This window comes from Mustela putorius, unplaced genomic scaffold (assembly GCF_011764305.1).
Source record: "Mustela putorius furo isolate JIRA1106 unplaced genomic scaffold, ASM1176430v1.1 tig00000135_pilon_pilon_pilon, whole genome shotgun sequence".
NCBI lineage: Eukaryota > Metazoa > Chordata > Mammalia > Carnivora > Mustelidae > Mustela > Mustela putorius.
The window spans coordinates 7,006,175-7,029,640 of record NW_025421292.1 but is presented as its reverse complement, the minus strand read 5'-3'; the positions used below and the strand labels follow the sequence as shown (position 1 = coordinate 7,029,640).

General features: G+C 36.7%; 1 long non-coding RNA gene across 1 annotated transcript; it reads left to right on the top strand.

Annotated features, from left to right (window-relative positions):
- The first annotated feature begins 2,130 nt into the window (after positions 1-2,130).
- On the top strand, positions 2,131-7,251 carry LOC123390663. Its single transcript, XR_006605205.1, has 3 exons — positions 2,131-2,223; positions 4,526-4,670; positions 6,806-7,251. It is a non-coding gene; the product is annotated as an uncharacterized LOC123390663 (long non-coding RNA).
- Positions 7,252-23,466: the final 16,215 nt, after the last annotated feature.

Sequence of the window (23,466 nt, the reverse complement as noted above, 5' to 3'; positions counted from 1 at the left end):
ATCAACTATTTTTGGGGAAACTAAAGACTTTGTTGTATGTGGCCACTGAAGTCTCTAAATGCCTGGAGCCAAGAAAAAAAAAAAATCCCCCCTCCCCTAGTCTTTGTAGCAGGGCTCTTGTTTGGGCATGTCTTCAGTGTTCAGGTTCTTTGCAGTTCTGGCTTGGCCTTGTTTTGCTGTTTGCATGGGCTTGGCTAGAATGCCTGTGACAAGTAAGAGCTTAGAATCTTCAGTTTTTTCTGAGCATGCTTCTAACTCTGGTCATGAGCATGGCCTTGTAGATTCCTTAGTATACATGAGAAATTTTCAAAGCCCTTATTCCTCAAAAGCATATCCTTTCCAACCTTTCCTCCCATCTTTTTAATGGGTTTGTTATTTGCCACTACTGATATCATTTGCCGTATGTGGCAGCAAGTAGTTAATTTGCCTTTGAATATTTTCAGCCACTGCCTTCTGCAGCCATGTTACTGTTTCTCTTTTCTGAAAGAGTTCTGAGTTAGAGAAATAAAAGCAAGCTCTTTGCATTAGGCTTTAGGGAGCTCCAAGAGAGGTCAAAACAGATAGCCATAATTTTTAAAAAATAAAGTTTGCTCTGTTCCCTCAAGTCCTATGTTTCCACCCTGGGGATGTGGACTGTTGTCTTCTAGACTGTCACTGAGCTGGGAGAAGTAAAGTCATGGGAATTTAAATTGTTACAAAGTGCTCCTGCCACTGTTCAGTTGCCTTTCTATTGATTAAATGTTCAGTTGATTGCTGTAAACCTTTGACTATTTTCCAGAGTTCTGACAAAGTTGTTTCTGACAATTTTTGCCAGGTTTTCTAGTGTTTCTTTAGTGAGACATGCTCTTGAGTCCTTGCTCCACCAATTTTGCTGATGTCACTCCTGCCATATACTTTTATCTATGATTTTTTTAAAAAGATTTTATTTATTTATTTGACAGACAGAGATCACAAGTAGGCAAAGAGGCAGGCAGAGGGAGAGGAAGGGAGGAAGGCTCCCTGCTGAGCAGAGGGCCTGATGTGGGGCTGGATCCCAGGACCCTAGGATCACAACCTGAGCTGAAGGGAGAGGTTTTAACCCACTGAGCCACCCAGGCGTCCCTATTATTCTTATACATATAAAATATATTTGATTGAATATAGAACAGATTTTTTTTTATTTAATAGACTTCTATTGGGTATGTACTACATACTCAGACCAATCCTAAAAAGCAGATATAACAATGGAATACTATGCAGCCATCAAAAGAAATGAAATTTCTTTTGCAATGACATTTGCAATGACATGGATGGAACTAGAGGGTATCATGCTTAGTGAAATAAGTCTATCGGAGTAAGACAACTATCACATGATCTCCCTGGCATGAGGAAGTGGAGATGCAACATGGGGGGTTTGGAGGGTAGGAAAAGAGTAAATGAAACAAGATGGGATCGGGAGGGAAACAAACCATAAGAGACTCTTAATGTCACAAAACAAACTGAGGGTGGCCAGAGGGAGGGGGGTATGGAGAGGGTGGTTGGGTTATGGACATCGGGGAGGGTATGTGCTATGGTGAGTGCTGTGAAGTGTGTAAGCCTGATGATTCACAGACCTGTACCCCTGGGGCTAATAATACATTATATGTTTATAAAAAAATCAAAAAAAATATTTTAAAAAGCAGATATAACCATGAACAAGACAGCCTAAACTCTTTTATCTCAGAGGTTTATATGCATCTGAGAACATATAAGATACCAACTACTAGGACCCATGGGCTAGCAACTGCTTTTGTAAATATTTATTGGAATTTAGCTGCACCCATTCCTTTTTTTTTTTTTAACATTTTTTCCTTTTATTAAAAAAGAGTAGTTGACCATTTTTTTAAAAAAATATTTTATCTATTTATTTGAGAGAGAGGAGGATGAGGGAGAAGCAGACTCCCTGCGGAGCAGTGAGCACAATGCAGGACTGGATCCCAGAACAGTGAGATCATGACCTGAGCTGAAGGCAGATGCTTAACCAACTGAGCCACCCAGGTGCCCCCACCTGTTCCTTTGTATATTGACTGTGACTGTTTTTGTGGTATAACAGCAGACTTGAATTGTTCCAAAAAAGCTGAAAATATTTACTATTTGGCCTTTTATAGAAAACATCTGCAGACTCCTGAACTAAGGCACTGATACTGAATACTGAGTTTCAAGAAGGAAAAAAAAGGACAGAGCCCTTATGTCATGCAAGGATGTGTACGTGTTATGATTACATTATATTTCAGATATATGAGGAAGAGACAGTGAACAATTAAAAGATACTTACTTGATCTCAGTGTGGCAAGGAAATTTCTTTTTTTTAAAGATTTATTTATTTGAGAGAGAGAGAGAGCGAGAGAGAGAGAGAGAGCACATTGGGCAGGGTCCTGGGCAGAGGGAGAGGGAGATAAGCAGACACCCTGCTGAGCAGGGAGCCCATGACTTGAGCTGAAATCTAGAGTCGGACGCTTAACTGATTGAGCCACCAAGATGCCCCAGAAATTTCTCATTTGAAAGAAAAATGACACAAAGAAAAAAAAATTTTTTTTAAAGATTTTATTTATTTATTTGACAGAGAAAGATCACAGGTAGGCAGAGAGGCAGGCAGAGAGAGAGAAGCAGGCTCCCTGCTGAGCAAAGAGCCCGATGTGGGGTTTGATCCCAGGACCCCGAGATCATGACCTGAGCCGAAGGCAGCGGCTTAACCCACTGAGCCACCCAGGTGCCCCAAGAAAATATTGATAAATCTACTTTCCAATTAACTAATTCCAATTAACCAATAAACTGCGACAGTTAAGCTTTTGTTTGTGAGTGTGAGGTGGGTTTTGTTTTTGTTTTTGTTTTTGTTTTGTTTTGTTTTTAGATTTTGTTTATTTATAGAAAGAAAGAGAGCATGTGCAAGTGTGGAGAGGAGCAGAGGGAATGGGAGGGAGCGAATGTCGGGCAGACTCTATACTGAGTATGGTGCTCCTACACTGGGGCATGACCTCATGCCACTGAGATCATGACCTGAACTGTAATCAAGAGTTGGTCGCTCAGCTGACTGAGCCACCCATGCACCCCAACTCTAAGGTTTTTAATATAATATTCACATTGCTCTATTATTAAACTTTCTATACAAATGAAAAATTATAGTTTAATTTTAGGCAATAACATGACTGACATTATGCAGCATCAGAGAAGATGTATTCCAAATTTATGGGATAGGCTTAGCCTAAAATGAAGAGGATGTATATGTATTAAGCCAAAAAATGATATTATGCATTTTAGTGACAATTATTTTAGAAGCATAGCCACATAGCACCAGACTGGACATTGACTGATATGCTAAATCTTAAAAGCAAGTAAGTTCACCCAGAGACATGAGGAAACTGATGAGAATTATCTTGCTGACCTCAAGAAAGAAAAGAACTTCAGACTTATTTGTCACAAACACAGTATACTGGAGGGAGGACACAGTGTGTGTATCAGAAAGAAGGTAACAGTATTATAACAGAAGTAGGACCTAAGAACCTGAGAAAATGAGTGCCATAAAAATGTTCGAACTGCACCTCTCTTTAGTACACCCCTAAAAAGGGTTTTTCATTTGTTTTTTGTCTTTGGTGCAAAGATGAGAGATAAACATCATTTCTTTGCACCCTTGAGAACTAAGACTAGCACTGAACAGTTCTCTAGAAAATGTTTGAACTTCCTTCTTTAAAATCTGAAAGCAATTACCATAAAAATATCAGAACTATATATTACCACCAACGTCTAGAAGCATTGCTGGCTCATAAAAAGGCATAAACTCCTATGCTTTTTATTGTCTTTCTTAATCTTAACCTTTCTTAATCTTGAAGGAATTGTTGATTTAATTAAAACAAACTGTTTTTTAGTATAAGACTCAAATCATCTATAAAAACCAGTGTATTCCATTACCCCTGAAAATACCACATTAGCTTTGTCTTTTAACACAGAATAAGAATGTCCATTAATGTCAAATTAAATCTGAGATGGACACATTGAATTCCCACTGGCTTGAAATATTTTATTAGATGTTTGTGAATGTGTTCCCTCTGGAGATTTTTCTAGTAATTACTAAAGAATACCTCCACCTCAGAAGTTGACTCTCTTCCTCACATGTCTGTACTGTTTTCTAGTCATCTAAGTGTGATAAAATTTTAACTGGAAATCACAGGTGATGAGATTGGCAAAGAAGCTGACTGAAGCAGGCCAGATCTGACACCTGTAAAATTAGAAACAAGATACCTTAACCAGGTGGCAGTTGTCAGTGGTTACATTGGAATGCTATTTTTATGGTGGAATATTATTCAGCCCTGTTCTGAAAACCTCATACTAACTAGCAATTCAACTGCTCAGGGTTGTTAGTAATGAAGACACAACTATAAAGAGTTTACACATCTGCAAAAAATAATTTCCACTGGGTTCTGAAATTATAAATGTATATGTTTTCATGAAGTTTATTATTCTACATTTTTCTCGCAATAAAGAACCTTAACGCATTTTTCCCTGTGTTCAGCTTTCTGCAGCAATCCCTTGCTTCATTTGATGTGAAGTGTTACAGCAAACCTGGCTGAAGAAGGAGATCTAAAGTATGTTAGAAAAACAACAAATCATAATGCATAGATGCTGGGCCAGAATGCAGAGCTTATAAATGAATACCAGTGAGTAGATAATATGACCATCTATTTAATAGAGTATAAAAATTAACTGATTAAAATTTACTTTCATATAAGTGTAGAAATAACAAACTTAAAAGATATATCTTTTAAAAGCACCTACTTTTTTGATGCTTTAGTATAGGTAGCAGTGATTTGGAGAAAGAAAACATGAAACATCAGAGAATCAGAGAAAAGGGTATAGAAGCTAAGTTTAATATATAGATCTGAAGTGAGAGATTTTACAGAATATCATATATGAGGTATATCAGCATTACTCACCAAGTTTGGTGTGACTGAGTATATTCTGATGGTACCCAGAACAATTATGAGAGGGTAAATTTAGTGGGATTAACTCCAAGGGAGTTGGACAAACTTGATAAGGAATAACCATGAAATGGTATGAAAGGATAACTAATATTACTGGATCTTCTTTCCTGGGAACCAGGTTTGACTTGAATCTGTTTTGAACAAAGGAATATGCATCCAGCTTTTGCAAACAAAATTAGGTTGCATAAACAGAAATTAAAACTAAATACCATGGGGGAAAGCAGAAGTCCTGTCACATAGTCATTTTTTCAGCTATATTAGCACTGGAAATAATAGACCAATAGAAAGTGAGAGTTGAACAAAACCTCAGTGATGCTTCAGAGCCTCTCCTTCTGGGTTGAATCAAATTCGTGTGTGTGTATTCACAAATTTGTGTTATGTGTATATGCACATGTACACACTGTCCCCGATATGACTTACTCTCTACCAGTGTAATTTTCTACACTTTGATAATCAAGCCCAGTCCTAAAGATCTTTCATAAATAGCACTATTTTCCCATTCAACATTAACAAACAAAGGTTTCTAGGCTTGCTAGCACAACTGTAATACAGCAAAGAATCAAATATCTGTGAGAAAATACTTTGAAAATTATCTGAAAGGGTATACACAAAACCAACAATAATACTTACCTCCAAAAAGAGAGTGCATGGAGAAAAATTAGGGTGGTGGTCAAAGGCAATTTTAGCCTCATCTATAATGTTCTAATTTTGGACAAAGAGAATGGCTTTGCTTATCATTTGTATAAATAAAAATCAATTTAAAAAATAGCGTGTTAGTAGATACACAAGTTAATCTTAGCATTTTCATACATATTTACATATTTGCTTTCTCAGATTTATATTTTTAGATTGCTTAAGACAGAAAACATGTACTATCATTTTCTCAGTTCTAGTTGTATTATCTCAAATAACCATTTGTGAATAAGCATATCAAGGGCCAATTCTTTGCTTTGCAGTTTTTACCATAGCCTCATGTGCATTTGTTCTAACTGATAGGTTGGTTACTCTATCACAAAGCCCACAACGAAAGACAGATTTTCTTCCTGTGGCATCTACTACCAAACCTGGTATCATATGATAGAACTTACTGTCAATTAAAATTTTCTCTTAAAATTTTACAAACTGCTAGGAAACCAAAATATTTATAAAGAAAGAGAGGAATAGAATTTCAGATATTCAGATATTTCATGAAAATATGCTAGAAATACACAAACCTAAGAGTAATCCAGAGCTTCATCTACTGTTAACAGGCTTGTTGTACCTTGATGAGAATCCAGTCTCATTTATAGAACCTAGTTTGTGATGCTGTCATGTTTACCAAACTCAGGGTCAGTATTCACATATATATTTTGATGATTTTGATATTCTGGGCATAGTATGGACATCACATTCTAATATAATGTGCATAGGTATGAATAGAAGTAGAATTTTTGATCTGCTAAGAACCTTCAGAATCTTCTCATTCAGTTTCTTCAAATGAGAAATAGAGAACCAAAATGTGAAGTTATTGACTTAAAATCATTCAGCAAGTTAGTAACGACTTAAGATGGGACACAGGTGCTGATTAACATTATAAGTGTGTTTTCTTATATGCAACCAAGTTAGAAAAGTAAAATGGGCATGAGAAAGAAAGTCACAGTAGCTCATTAAGTACTCTAAGGTATGCCTAAGTGAAAGCTTGCCTCTAATATAGAATTTTTTTTAATATATCATTCTACTGTTTAACAAACTTTGCATTCTCTGAGTTAATATCTTGCATTGTCCAGTGCTTCCTAATTGCAATTAAATTCCTAACACTGTTCCTTTTTCAGATAGAGCACTATGAGAACAAATGGACTCTTGCCAATTCCCCAGTCACTCATTTTGTAAACTTTCTATTTTTTGCTCTCCTCCTGGGACTAAATCAAACCTATGAAGTGCTACTGCGTAATTCCCCTTCATCTTGTACTGAAAAGTGCTCTTCCGCCTGCAATCTGATGTACAATCGAAAATTTCAAGCTGTTAATAAACAGCATGGATTCCTGGGTCAGAAAGCTGACCATCTGTGTGCCAAACACCTGGGTGTAAAGAATGAAGCTGCTCATTATTGATTCAGAACATGAATATAAATTGGATTACTCTGGAATGCTAACAGACAACACATCAGAAGGTGCTAATAAACCCACAACTTCACACAGTGCCCTGAGATGTTGCTTCAAGTTCTCTTCAGTTTTTCTTCTTTTCATGTCTTTATATAGAGGCCTGCCAGATTTAGCAAATGAAAGCACAAGATGCCAGCTAAATTTTGATTTCAGAAAAACAACAAATAAATTTTTTAGTATAAGTATGTCCCATGCAATATTCGGAACATACACCAAAAAAACTCTTTGTAGTTCATCTGAAATTATAATTTAACTGTGTGTCCTGTATATTTTATCAGACAACCCTATTTTTGGGCAAATACCTTTGAGCTACCTCTGAAGATAATCTGGCTTTTCCTCTGAGTTAATATGTGATTTTCAAAAATTTACGAGAAAGGGATTTCTTTTTTCTTTTTTGAGAGAAAGGGATTTCAACAAGCAAATATCTTATGAACTTTGCCTCAAGACTCACCTAGAGAAATTTGGCAGGCTTGTTTTTTTTTGGGTAGCCCATGAGTAGGCAAACATTTTCTTAAAGGCTCAGATAGCAAATATTTTAGGCTTTGCAGGTCACACAGTCTCTGTCCCACAACTCTTCATTCATAGTGTGAAAACAGTTATAGACAATACATAAAAAAATGATTGCAGCTGTGTTCTTATTTATTTAAGAAAACAGTTGTCTGGCAAGATTTGGTCTGCAGGCTGTAGTTCTCGAATTCATACCATGTTGCCAATATTCCAGTGACATTGAATTTTTTTAAAAGGTTTTATTTTTTTTAATATTTTATTTACTTATTCAACGGAGATCATAAGTAGGCAGAGAAGCAGGCAGAGAGAGAAGGGGAAGCTGAGCAGAGAGCCCGATGTGGGGAGGGATCCCAGGACACTGAGATCATGACCTGAGCTGGAGACTGAGGCTTAACCCACTGAGCCACCCAGGCGCCCCATCCAGTGACATTAAACTTAACTTATGGGAAAATCAGTCCAGTCAGTTGGATAAAGCTGGATTTCCAAAAATCATAAAAAATAGCATGATTGTTCTGGGAGATCGAAATCAAAACTTTTTCACATAAAATCTGAAACTGTACCATATCCCTCTGCTATTGAAGGGAGAAGATAATGATCATACAATGAATTAGGCTTGCAACACTAACCAGAATTAATTAAATGTAGCACATTATACTGTTACCTAGTTCATAATTCAAAGAAACACTGTCATTTAGCCAAATTACTACTTTTTTAAAAAGAAATTAATGGATATATTTAAAATTAAAAATGAAGGTCGGGACTAGCATCTCTAAGACAGAAAATTTAAACGAGAAGTAACACTGCACAAAGCAAATGAAAAGGGATCTTTATACACAAGGGCAGCTGAAAGGCAGAAAAATAACAGGATATGGCTGGTAGGATAAATTGAGAGAGACAAGTCTTGAGCAGTTTCCATGACTCATTGCTGAGCCACAGTAACCAGAGCGGTGAAGAATGATTCAAAATGGATACAAACAAAGTGAATATGGCATGCAAGAAGAGGGATGAAAAGAGTCAAAGACCAAGAGAGGATGAAATGGAGTGATGTCTTAGATACCTTTTCTGGCGAGACATGTGGAAAATAGAGATGGAGAGATTGGTTTTGTTTATAATCTCTTCTTGCCAGCAGTTACTTGTTTACAATACGAGGGTTAGGTCAAAGATGACGGGTGTACCTGATGATGACAGGAGGGCCTTTTTTTACAGTGTGTTTTTCTGTCCTACGAGTTTAGTCTGGTAGAAAGGATTCAGGCATACGTTTAAAATCAATCATGCATGTGACAGCCAACAATGTATTTCAGATAATCCAATGGAACAAGTGTTGCACTTGCTAAATTTGAGGCACAGAGAAAGAGAAGCAAAAGCAAATTGAGTGGAAAAAAATCACTTTATTAAATGTTTCTTTTTCCCTTTTCATAAGTGTCAAAGCCAGAATCAACCTGACACAACAGTAATTGTATAAATGACTGAAATGAAGTGAAGAGGTTATTGTCATTGAATAGCTATCTCCATGGCAATAGGAATAGATTGTGTACAATACCGAGTGAAAAGAAGTAAATGAATAAATACAATGCACATTCTTAGAGAACTCAGAATCATTGCTGATGGTTGAGAGGGTGCCAGAAAAGTTACCCAGGAGTCATGGTACCAGAAATGACCAACATTCTAACTTTGCTAATTTGTGAGGTAAAATGGTTCCCAAGTTAGAATGCACATTTATAGGAAATAGCCCAGGATAGCTTTAGCCAGGCATAGTTATCATCAAAAAACAGTAACAATTAATTTTAACAGGCTATTTTATATACTCTGATCAAATTAACTTCAAAAAACAATTTCCAACACCTGTGTAAATATTTTGCATTAGGTGTCACCAAAGGTAAAATTATCTTGCTGGAAGCATAGTAACTAATCTTTCTGAGTGCTTTTTAAAGTGAGACATGATGGTGAGTGCTTCTATATGTCTTACAACAACCCTGGGAATGTGGTATTCTTAATATCTCTATTTACATATGAAAAAACGAGGCCCAGAAAGGTTAAGTAACTGTCTAAGGGACACACCTGAGAAGTGACAGTGCAGATCTTCTATTATAGGCTATCCCCCTTGAGAGCCTGGGTCTTGATTACTACTCTATATTTAAGGGTTTTATATATGTGCCCAGACAGATGGTCACTCACCATTTCAGGCAAGAGCTAATGTAGCCTTCATTAATAGATGTTGGTTGCGCTTGGCTTCTGTAGACAAGCTTTCCTGTCCTGTGTAACAGCCATGACTCATCTCATTACTCATCACTGGTTCCTGGCTGGGAAGGTGAACTGGTGGTGTCCTCTACTACCACACTGACTTCCAGAGTTGATTCTGTGATCTTACTGGCTGGAAAGGTGTGCCCTTCCTCTCCCTTCAGTTTGTGGACAGCCCTCCAGAGTCCCATTCTTGGGTTGTGGATATTTAGAGAAGCCATTCTCTTTCCTAATGGAATTAGTGAAGGGAATGCTGAGGGCAGGTCACTTCAAAGTATGGTCCTCAGAATAGCAGAGCAGCACACCTGGGAGCTTGCTTGAAAGGCAACTTCTTGGGTTCTACCACCCAGATTTACTGGATTTGTATTTTACCAAGATGTCCAGGTGGTTTGCATGCACATTAGAGTTGGAGAAATATCAGTTTAGGGCACATACTATTGCCATCATTTTTCCTCAAGTTTAGGAGGTCCATTACTGTATATGAGGGGAGACTTCTAGGACCTTAGGACCTAGAGCAGCCATTCTCATTCTCAGCTGACCAGAGATTTCCTTAACTGGAGATAATAGGTGACAGTTGTAGCCACACTTGAAAATGGCTCTTCTTCATAGAATTATAAATTGTAAAATGTTTTTCCTGGAGACTTTGTTCTTCTCAGATTCCCAACAAAACCAGTGACACAAAAGCTTCACCTTGGGATCAGACCTGTCACAGCTCTCAGTTACTCTTTGGCTTTGGTGTGCTTCACTGCATAAGAGAAATCAAAACTAAAACTGGAAGACTACATAGAATTCAGATCAATATAAGATGGTGGGAATCATGGCAGCTGATAGTGAAAGCTTAGTGACAGATTTGTGATACAGAAACACTACTACTGCCTCCCATTCCTTCCCTTCATTCCTGGCTGCCTCAGCAGTCACCTTTTCCTAAATGTTAATTTAATATTCAAGAGATTAATTTTGACTAAGTGCCTAGTGCCAGAGTCTTATCCTGCCAAACAAGGGTATATAGTCTACTTGAAGGGATGCCATGAGTGCATAAATTATAGAAGGATAATATAGACAAAAACAGGAAGTTGCTAACAAAATCACCAATTACTTATATTACAAGCTGGGTAGAAGCTCTGTTGAAACAGAATCTGGTCTCCCTATTTACGATCAAGCCCCAGCAAACAATCCATGGTAAAAATAAGAAAACTTAACTTGAGTTTCAATTACCTTGTTGAACCAAAGGTCTTCAATACAGATTACAAACAAATCAAGCAGTTAAACATCCTGGTTTTTCACAAGTGTTTAGTATAGATTTCCTTTAACTTTAGAATTAATTTCCTTCCTATTTTTCATCTTGTACTAAAAATTTACCCCCACCTGTCTCCACATCTCACTTCCCCCTTGTCTGTCTCTGTATCTGCCACCCTATCTTTGAAGTTTTTGCATCCCTTTCCTTGTGATCACACAACTTATTTTAGAACTGGCCAGGGTTTCTTTAGAAGGTTTCAATCTGGACTCCTAACACCCAGAATTTAAATTCATCTGCATCCCGGACAAAGCAGGAATAAGAGACTTGTAGAGACAGACATGACATAAAGACAGATGCCAAACACAACAGAGGATTAAGGAAAGACAGATGTCAAGGAGGGCACAATTTGAATAGGAGAGAAATAAATCAGTAAATACATAGGCAGCTAGATAGCCCATAAAGGAGAATAAAGATCCTTTAAAAAGGACCACAGAATTTTACAAGATCCAGACAAAAGACTCTCAACTAATCATGGTCAAGTTATGTGAAATTTAGCACTTATACTTGTAGCCAACTTAACTGCTTTATACATTAAACAGCATAATTATTCTTTAGTTGTGAATGTACTTGACTGTACCTGTAGATAGAATGGCCAAAATCATTGTTATATCAAAATTTTAGTTAAATATGTGTTCATTTTCTAATGTTCTATTAACATCAGCAAAATTATTCTTAAATGGGGAAACAAATGTTCATTTTATTACTAACCATCATACCTTATAAGTTACATATAAAATATGTATTTAAATGCATAAAATATTATATAGTAATCATTTAAGTAAATCATCCAAACATTTTCTTATTCTCCCAATCCATAGATGCTAATTCAGAAACAAAACTGGAGTTACGAAAATTCACAAGTTTGAACACTAAGTATGTGGGGAATTAAGGGAGGCTTATGCCTTGAAATAATTTTCTAATTGAGTTGAGAACAGAGAACACATCACTCTGCCAGACAAGTCAAAGGAAGGACACCTGGTCCTTCTGTTTCTTGGTTGTTCTTGAATGTAAGAATGACAATTTTGCTTTTTTCCAAGAATAACTCCAACCAGTTTTTCTCAGATCAACTAACTACAGGTTTTGCAGATAGACTATGATGAGTTTTAACATGGAATGTTTCCCTTAAATACTAGAGTGGTATGTATTTTAGTTTGGATAAATGTCTATAAATGCCACAAGAGTGTTGAAGGATCTACTATAATTTTTTTTTAAATCTTTCAATTTTTAAAAGCTAGGTGCATGAGAACAAGCAGAAAATAATAAAGACTTGTTGAAGATACATGGTTTACCAACAAATCTAAGTATGTAGGATATGGGTACAACCAAGACAGGTAAATGGAGACTGGGCAACAATGAGGTAAATTTAGAGCTTGTTAAATGACCATGCCCTAAGAGTACTGACTCAGTAACTGATGGACAACTGGGCTCTTAACCTCAGTAATGAAGTAGAAGTAAATAATCTTTGTCAGGTGTAGCAGATTGCTCAAAAGTGGGAAAAGTAGCTAATAAAATGTGGGCTATAAGCAATAGCCCAGTGTTTTTCACAAGCTACAGTTTTGAACTGAATCCAACAAAATACATTTAATCTGAGTATATTTAAATTCCAATACTTAGTTTTAAAAATATATAGTAAGATAATTTTTGTGAAAATAAAAGTTACCAAAGTGAATTTGACTTCTGTCTACATGAAAACGGGTAGAGTGTCCAGAAAACTGAAACAATCATTCTCTACTCCAAACTGTTTGATCTCTACTCGGGAAACTTTGCCATTCATTTTTAAGTGCCACGTCTTACAGGAGATGTTGAAGAAAACAACCAAAATAATGAGGTGCCTTGAATCAACATCACATATGGAATAGCGGACATCTAAATTAAAGAAGAGAAGACATGCCAAAGAAAGGAAGATCAGAGTTCAACTGTGTATACAGTTACATCAGGTACTCCCATGTGAGTAATTGATTTGAGGGTTTCTGTCTTTGAGGGAAGAACATAGCCAAGGAAAGGAAAATTATCTAACACTTACTTTTCCTGGAGATAATTTTAATTTTGAGAATATTTAAAAAGGAGACTGAAATATTTGACTCAGGATTATATTAAATTAATTTTAAGATTAATCTAATTTTTTTTTTTTTTTTTTTTAAAGATTTTATTTATTTATTTGACAGAGAGAAATCACAAGTAGGCAGAGAGGCAGGCAGAGAGAGAGAGAGAAGAGGAAGCAGGCTCCCCGCTGAGCAGAGAGCCCGATGCGGGACTCGATCCCAGGACTCTGAGATCATGACCTGAGCCGAAGGCAGCGGCTTAACCACTGAGCCACCCAGGCGCCCCAAGATTAATCTAATTTTAGATTAATTTTAAGATTACTTCCAAATCTAGAGTCCGTGTGTGTGAAGTTTCAATTTTATGTACTTTTCCTAATTACTATGATTTTTTATGATTTTAAAAAATATTAGCTCAATATAATTTTGACTTCAACCATAATATAAAGGCAGAGCAAAAGCCAGAATCAGTAGAATCTAAAAAAGCTGATATTAAGAAGAGATTAAAACAAAGATTCAAATATGGTGACCAAGACAGCTTTAACTTCCCCTTCAGCTTGACTAAATTTTAGACAGTTTTCTTTATTCCTGAATTCCCTCTTCTTAGAGCATTTACTTTAGGAAACATAACTGTTCCCTAAAATGATTTCTTTGCCCCTTTGAGATGTAGATCTTCTCCTCCCCTCTTGCCTGACTTATCTTTCTCAAGGACCTGAGAACCACTCCTTTAAAATGAAATCATTGGGGAAGATAGCACCCCCTCTTTCCCAGTCTCTGTTGGAAAGGTTGGAGCTCACCTTGATGGGCACCTGTTAGCAAACACAGGTAGCCTAATAACAGATGAAAACATTTGCAAACTCAGGAGTAACTGGATGTTACCTCACCTCACGGTTCAGCCTCTCCCCTCAAGTGTTTCAGTACTTGCCGCTAGCTGACCCCAGCACTTATAAAAGTCCTCCCTCTTTCTGTTTCAAGAGAATTTAGTTCAGACTAAGGTCTCTCTGCCATATTTCAATAGCCTTGAATAAAATTACCCTTAGTTGTTTAACTTTCTCCAGTGCAGTTTAGTATTGACAATGGCAGCCATGGTTAAGACCCAAGGGTAGAAAGCCAGACAAGTAATCTGAGGCAATGTAGGTACCACCATGAAACAAACATTTTCAAATGCCTATCAGCCCTCTGTAACAGCAGGAAATACAGTATTTGTAGACTCCTGGCATAATAAGTCAATGGCCACAAATGATGAGCCAAGTGGCTTGAGAGATCCTATAAAGTTCATTGAGAGAATCCATAAAATTTCTGTGGTTGATGTTAGTTATGAAAGGCACAAGATTCATGTGTAAAACTCCAGAAACAACAAAAATAAAGCAAGAAAATTTTGACAAAGCTAGTACTAGGTCAGGAGTCAGTTACCAGGCAGAAGTAGGAGCTGAGTTGTTGAGTAGGTGATATGAGGTTTAAAGTGATGGAAGGAGTGCCAGAGTCTTCCTCCTCTCATGTCTTGAATAGTGTGTGGTCACCAAGTGGGGACTTGTGTTCTCTCTCTCTCTCCTTCTTCCCTCCCTCCCTCCCTCACTACTCTCCCCCTATCTCTCTCTCTCTCTCTGTACACACACACACACACACACACACACACGACATAAGGTATGTAAAACATTTGATGTGGCACTATCTATTATTGGTTGTTTTTGTTACTGTTTGTATCATTAAATCTATATCATATGTTTTAATGACAGAAACAGGAACAACAGCCAGAAATATGTAGGGCCATGCCAAGTGTTTTACATATCTTATGTCATTTAATCCTTCTCCAATCCAGTAAGGAAGACACTATTATTATTCCCACATCTTTGATAAGGAAACTGAGAGAGAAGTCATGCAGCCAGCAAATAATAAGGTTGACACTTAAACTAAAGCTGAGTCTAGAACCCATATTCTTAGCCCATTAATCCATTGCTCTTCAATTCCAGCCAAACATTAGAATCACCTAGAGTGCTATTTAAAAATATCAGTATCTGGACCCCATCATCAGAAATTCAGGTTTAACTGGTTTGGGGTGAGGTCCTGAGATTAATATCTTAAAAAACTAAAATAAAGTAAACCGTTCTCACTGTGACCATAATGTGGTCAACTATAGCACTAAGCTATTCTGTTTCTCCTACTACCACTTCTGTGGTAGAAATAATAACATAAATCAATACCAGCAGAGACAAAACTGGGTTTTTGTCATGTCCTCACTTCTAATTCACCTAAGAATGTAGCATCCTGGTTTCCACCTTCACCATACTCTCAGACTAAGTCTACCAGCTAACTTCGGACAAATCCACAGTCCTGTTCATACTCAGTCTTCCTGCATCATCAGATGAGGAGTAAAGCGTTATTCTTTTTTTTAATTTAACATATAATATATTATTTGCTTCAGGGTACAGGTCTGTGAATCATCAGTCTTGCACATTTCACAGAACTTACCATAGCACATACCCTCCCCGATGTCCATAACCCAGCCACCCCATCCCTCCTTCCCAACCCCCGGCAACCCTCATTTTGTTTCCTGAGATTAAGAGTCTCTTATGGTTTGTCTCCCACCCCGGTCCCATTTGGTTTCATTTTTTCCCTCCCTACCCCCAACAACACCACTGCCCTGCCTCCCGAATTCCTCATATCAAAGAGATCATATGATAGTTGTCTTTCTCTGATTGACTTATTTTGCTCAGCATAATACCCTCTAGTTCCAGCCATGTCATTGCAAATGGCAAGGTTTCATTTCTTTTGATGGCCGCATAGTATTCCAGGGTGTGTGTGTGTGTGTGTGTGTTATCACCTCTTCTTTATCCATTCGTCTGTTGATGGACATCTAGGTTTTTTCCGTAGTTTGGCTATTGTGGACATTGCTGCTATAAACATTTGGGTGCATGTGCCCCTTCAGATCAGTACATTTGTATCTTTAGGGCAAATACCCAGTAGTGCGATTGCTGGATTTTCAACTTTTTGAGGAACCTCAATACTGTTTTCCAGAATGGCTACACCAATAAAACTTTATTCTTAAAACTATACTTCTCCCCATTTTGTAAAACGTGCTAACTATCCTGCTATTCCCAGTGGATTTTCTTCCATGTCTTGTCTTTATAATTTTCCAGGCTTCCATCTTCACTCTCTACCTTTCTCGTTCAGCACATTTGCATTCCTGCAAGGTATCTCCCTGACTCCCACATTATCAAATACCCCCCCTAAGAAAAACAAACCATCCATTACCATCTCCAACCTGGTCTCCCTCCTGGGCCCCTGTTTCATACATCGAGCTGCATATTCTGAATGTCTCCACCTGCTTCATTGCACACAAGGGGTGCTGGACCTTGGGGGAGTTACAGCCAGAGGCTGGGGTCTCCCATTTTATGAAGTATCTGTTGTTCTACACATTGTGTAGTGGCAAGGTGGTCTCTTACTCCTCTGCTCCTAAGGGAAAAGTGAGCCCATCATGCCTTCCACACCCACCTCTTTAGCTTTAAAGAGCTTTTGTACTACCGATGGCAATGAGGAGCTTACCAAGAATATTGTTTTAATGGAATTTTAATGAAACAAAAATCAGGAGAAATATATTCTCTTAGGTCCTTTGCCTATTTCCAGGTTCTCCTATCCACAGTTTTTCTATTAGGACATGAGCCAAAGGAGAAATTAATTGCATATAGTCATGGGTGATTTGCTATTTCTCAAATTTCTTTATTCTGACTCTTTGTGCTGTTAACTAGAACTAGTTTATTTGGGTTTTTATCTTTTTTTTTTTTCACTTCAAATATTTAAGTAAAGAAACATTTATTTCCAAGTTACTCTATATACAGTTGATATGTTTTTCTTCTTTTTTCTCATTTCTAAATTACATTTGTTAAAACATGCTGCCTTTTAAAAAAACAAACTGTTGGGGCACCTGGGTGGCTCAGTGGGTTAAGCCTCAGCCTTCAGCTCAGGTCATGATCTCAGGGTCTTGGGATCGAGCCCCACGTGGGGCTCTCTGCTCAGCGGGGAACCTGCATCCCTCCCTCTCTCTGCCTGCCTCTCTGCCTACTTGTGATCTCTATCTGTGTGTCAAATAAATAAATAAAAATTTAAAAAAAAAACCTGTTAATTATGTGTCTGCTTTTGATAAATTAATGCTCATTAATTTTGCTCTGTAAGGTGATGAAAGAAATAACTCATTGCTACTTTAAAACTGTGTAGTATTATTCTTAACATTTCTGGTATTGGTGATGATAGTGATAATAACAAGTATGCTCTTTTATTTGGCGAAACTTGTTCATAGTTTATGAATGCCTATTACCAGAGTATTCTTCTTAAATTTTTATCTCTAATACATCAGAACAGAAGAATATTCTTTATTTTACTAAAGTTAAATAATAAAGAGTAAAATATTCTTTATTTTACTAGAGTTATGAATGAGTAATAACTTAAAGGTATATAAATTAAGCACCTGGCTCAGTAATTCAAGTTCAAATTTATATGAGTTACAAGCCCAGAGGTGCTTGCTCATTATTAAGTGATAATTATCTGGGTGAATGAGCCATTTCATTTATCAAAAGTGCATGTGCTTTGCAATTTATATAAAGACAAAAATCCAATTAGAAGGTTTGCAAATGTAATCATTCTATTACTGAATATATTAACTTTGTCATATTAAAATAATCTCCCCAGTCTTAAATCTTTAAAGTATCTGTCATAATTTCCTTTTGCTTACAAGTTAATATATATGCAATGCATACTGGTTACAAAAGCATTCAATGGATTCTCCTTTTAGCCTCATGAGTTTTAAATTAAAAAAAAAAAATCATTTTCACTGTGCTCCAAGACTCGCTGAAACTTGCCTCTGAACAGAGATTCTCCAAGATATTTTAATTTTTTATTTCCTACTTCCAGCATATTTCTAAACTGAAGGATTGAGATAAGATGGTTTATAGTCTAATTTGTGATAGAAAATTTTTAATTGAGTTGGAATCTATTATGTTTTGCAGTACAAATCCCTTTATGGATAATTAATAGAGAGAAAAACTCAAGCAGTTTTCATGGATAATTCATCATTAGGAATGTTCTTTATGATATCCAGTTAAGTGTGAAAAGGTGAATTAATGATGAATTTTCCTTGTCCTCCCAACATGGAAGCACTCTCTACTCTGTAAAACAATAGCTTCATGAGAACCATGACTGACACGTATTTCTGAGTAATAGTTTTAGAAAGGAACAGAAATTGCCTGTTATAGACTAATTTTGGTCAATACCAAAAAGTCAGGCATTTGCCCACTGCCCACTTGGCCTCGTATGACCCACAGACATTTGCATTGACTACCAAGGAATCTGCCAGACACTTTCTTCCTGCAGCCTGTGGGCCACAGAAATGCCCTTGGCTGCCAACACAGCTTCTCTCTTTGGTTATCTGGCAGGAATACTCAGCCAAAATTAACAATCTCCCATCTTCAATTTCCTTCTCACATTCCCCCCAGCAGTGCAATCCACAGTTAGTAACAGTAGAGAATTCCTAATTTGGGATCTTAAAAGTAGAGACCAGGAATACGGGTTTTCATGCATATAGGATAGGATTTTGTAGTCATGTGCCAAGGAACTGAAATGTCCAGAAGACTATCCTATAGCTCTGACAAAAGATGTGATGAGTAATATGCTCCTGGATTATGAAACTGAACACTGCGATTGTAGAAGCTGTAGTTTTCTTTGACAGAGAAGAGGTATTTGGTGGTCTCTGTCAATTTTAAAATACTGATGAGATGACCAGTCTGAACCCAGTCTCTGCAGACTCTGTCCAGGGGAGGCCCCCATCCTGAGTGCATCCTTTGGAAGTTAGGGATCAAGTACATTAGGTTTCTTGATGTTCTTTTTAGCACATTTATTGTACAATGGAGATAGTGTGATGTAGTGGTTAACAGCATTAATGAACTTTGGAATCAGAAAACATGGATTTGAATCCATCTTATACTGCCTACTAGCCAAGTGACCTTAGGAAGTTTATTTAACCTTTCCTAATCTTGGGGGGGGTTGACCTTGAAGATGGATATAATAACAACTAACTCTAGGAATTGTTGACAGAATCAACTGAGATACCATGTACAAAGACATTAGCACTATGCCTTCCGTGTAATAAATACACAAGTAATACCTAGAGTCTAAGCATTTTTATATTCTTTCATGATTTTCATACACATTAGAAAGCTGTAGAGTTGGGAGAGAAGAAATGAGTGTTTCTATCTTAATGTCCTAGGGAGGCTTCCTTTCTTCCAGGTAAATATCTTTCTTCATTTTCATATAAGCAATTATATGATCTTGTAAATTCAAAGATTTGTGTGAGTTTGTTTCTTTAACTTCTCTCCATTTCCCTCTGACATATTTTCTGTGGAATAAATTCAGTAGTCAAAGAAAAACTAATCTCACCTCATCTATAAGTTTTTTTCATCTTTCAGAATTGCTAGCTTCCTCCTGTGTTCCCACAAAGAGCATAATATTTACTCGACTATCTTTGGTTAGTTGTCTGTTTCTCTCTATCCCTTGACAACATGTAAGCTCCTTGAGGGCAGAGATCATGGCTTACTTGTCCTTAGTGGATTTAATAGTGTGAAAAACAGCTTCAGACTACATGCTTTGGGAAAACAAATACTGAGAATCGTTCTGGCCAGCAATGTCATTTGGCATTTGGAAAGCCACCAGGGATGGGAAAGTACAATCAGACATTTTGTTTGATTTTCTGTAGTAAATGCCATAGTGAAAAGTGACTGCGCATTTGAGAAGCCCCCTGGAGTATCACATTTTGAAACAGCAACTTTTGAATGCTGTTTTAGGACCCATATCTGCTCTTGATATTTTGTTGTTCAAAGACTGTGCTCAGCAGAATATAAAATATCAGTAAATGGTCTTTTAGTCTTTATACTCTCTCTTTTTTTCTCCCAAAAAATAAGAAAAAGATTGTCTTTAGTCCTTAAAGATCATTAAGTGTTCAAGACTTAAACAGTAATGATAATGTGGTTTTCTTACATGTTTTAAATTCTGCCCAAGTTAAATCGAAATTCAGCTTATAGTTCTAATATGTAAGAAGGATGAAAACTGAATTATAATAATTACAGTCATGTAAGGTCAATACCATTAGTGATAGCAATTTGAGTATTCACAGTTGCTGGGGATAAAAAATATAACAAAACTTTAATTACCATTTCTTGTTTTTGTTTTGTTTTGTTTTGTTTTAAGATTTTATTTATTTGCCAGAGAGAGAAAGAGAGAAAGTGCAAGTGCACAAGCAGGCAGAGTGGCAGGCAAAGATTGAGAGAGAAGCAGGCTCCCTTCCGAGCAAGGAGCCCGATGTGGGACTCGATCCCGGGACCCCAGGATCATGACCTGAGACAAAGGCAGCAGCTTAACCAAATGAGCCACCCAGGCCTTCCTCTTTTTTTTTTTTTTTTTTTAAATAAACTATTGGTGATCTTGCCACTTGATCTAATAAATACTTTCCTTACATAAATAAGATTTTTTAGAGAAATGTTATGAAAATAAGGACCAGTAATGCAAATCAAATATCTAAGAAAGGCATATCTCATCTGTTCAGATTTAGAACAAAAAGTTAACTCTACTATTAAATACAGCTGTTTACCAATACAAAACAATATAAACAGACTAATAAAACAAGTAAATGGTTGAAAAAAATAGAAAACTTGAAGAGAGCCACTAATTTCTCCATCTTCTCCAATTACAACTTTTATACTAAAATTTAAATGGACCTACAAAGCACATTCCAAATTAAAATAAAAGCTAGTTTTGAATTTTAACCACTATATACTCTAAATAGTATTTTATAATAGAGGTGGAGCAAAATGTCTTATCCATTATCTTGAAGACTAATGACCTTGAAGAAGAAGATGATTTTTGATTAATTTTAATGGAAATAAAAGTTCTGAGAGTTTAATTATCAAACATTTTACTGTATTTAAAAATATCTAACCAAGCCCCATGTTAAGAACAGACAAAAAAAGGCGCCTAGGTAGCTCAGTCAGTTGGGAATCTGCCTTCAGCTCAGGTTGTAATCCCAGGGTCCTGGGATTGAGTTCTGCATCAGGCTTCCTGCTCAGTGGGGAGTCTGTTTCTTCCTCTACTCTTCCCCATGCTCCTGTGTGTGCTCTTTCTCTCTCAAATAAATAAATAAAATCTTAAAAAAAATTAAAATTTCCTTTTTAACTTTGTTTCTTAGACGGACTGCTAAAAGATGGAGCTTAAAGGATAACCTCATTTTGTTTTAAAAATATTCTATCCGTTGAAATATCTAGAAAGGAAATTAATACCCATTTCAGAGAAAGTGTTCTTACCTGCAATTACTGGACCTGAGATACTTTTCAAATTTATTATGGGAAATTACATATTTATCAGTCTGATTTTTCTTCTTGACTTTGGAAAAATTAAATAGCACAATTAAGTATCTCCATGGCATTAAAAACTTAACCATGAAGAAATACTCAAAGAAGTTTAGTGATCTAAATATTCTGAAGTCAGTGATCTAAATATACCAATTAAAAGGCAGAGATTGTTAGAATGAATTAAAAAAAAATAAGACCCAGCTAGGGGTGTCTAGGTGGCTCAGTCAGTTGAGCATCCAGCTTTTGGTTTCAGCTCAGGTCATGATCTCAGCTTTGTGGGATTAGACCCCACGTAGGACTCTTTGTTTAGAGTAGAGTCTGCTTGTCCCTCTCCCTCTTCTATCCTCACTTGCTCTGTCTCCTTCTCAAAATAAGTATATTTAAAAAAAATAATAATAATAAGACCTAACTATATATGTCTACAATAAATCCACTTTAAGTAAAATGATACATGTAAGAGCAAAAGGAAAGAGATGGAGAAAGATATATCATGCTCATACTAATCAAAAGAAAGCAAAAATAAGCTGTATTTTCAAACACAGCTGACTTCAGAGCAAGGAATGCTATTAGGGAAAAAAAAAAAAAAGGGTGTTACATAATGGTAAGGGTCAGTGGTTAAAGAAAACATAGCATCAAAATACCAAAGGTAAAAACTGATAAGACTGTAAGGAGAAATAGATGAATCCACTATTATAGTTGGATAATTTTACACCCCTCTCTTAGAAAGCAAGAGATTGACCATGAAGAAAATCAGTAGCAATATAGGTGAATTCAATAGCACTGTCAAAAAACTGGTTATTATTTTTTTAATTTATTTTTTATTTTCAGTATAACAGTATTCATTATTTTTGCACCACACCCAGTGCTCCATGCAATCTGTGCCCTATATAATACCTACCACCTGGCACCCTGACCTCCCACCCCCCGCCCCTTCAAAACCCTCAGATTGTTTTTCAGAGTCCATAGTCTCTCATGGTTCACCTCCCCTTCCAATTTCCCCCAACTTCCTTCTCCTCTCTATCTCCCCATGTCCTCAAAACTGGTTATTATTAACATCTATAGACTACTTCATCCAAAAATAAGTCTCTCTCTCTTTTTTTTAAGATTTTATTTATTTATTTGACAGGACAGGCAGAAATCACAGGTAGACAGAGAGAGAGAGGAAGGGAAGCAAGCTCCCTGCTGAGCAGAGAGCCCAATGTGGGGCTCAATCCCAGGACCCTGGGATCATGACCCAAGCCCAAGGCAGAGGCTTTAACCCACTGATTCACCCAGGTGCCCCCCAAAATAACAGTCTTCTCAAGCTCATGTGGAACATCCATTAAGATAGACTACATTCTGGGACATAAAACATACCTTAACAAATTTAAAATTCTATGAATGTCTACTCCCAGACCACAATAGAATTAAACTAGAAATCAATAAAATCAAGATAGCTAGAAAACCTCAAAACACTTGGGGATTAAACAACACACTTCTAAATAACACTTGGTTCCTAGAAGAAATATCAAGAGAAATTTTACAATATTTTGGACAAAATGATAACTTATTAAAATTTGTAAAATGCAGAGGAAGCAGTGCATAGTGCAAACTTTATAAGCTTGAATGCATGTATTAGAAAAGAAGAAAGACCTAAAATCCATAATCTAAGCTTCTACCTTAGAGAACTGGTAAAAGAACAAATTAAATTCAAAGTAGAGGAGAGAGAGGAATATGATGGTGGACTAGAAGGATGCTAGGCCCATCTCCTCTCACAAACATGACTAGATAACTGTCAAATCATCCTAAACACCCCAGAAATCTACCCAAAGATTGAGAGAACAAACTCCACAACTAAGGGGAGAGAGGAGTCCACATAGA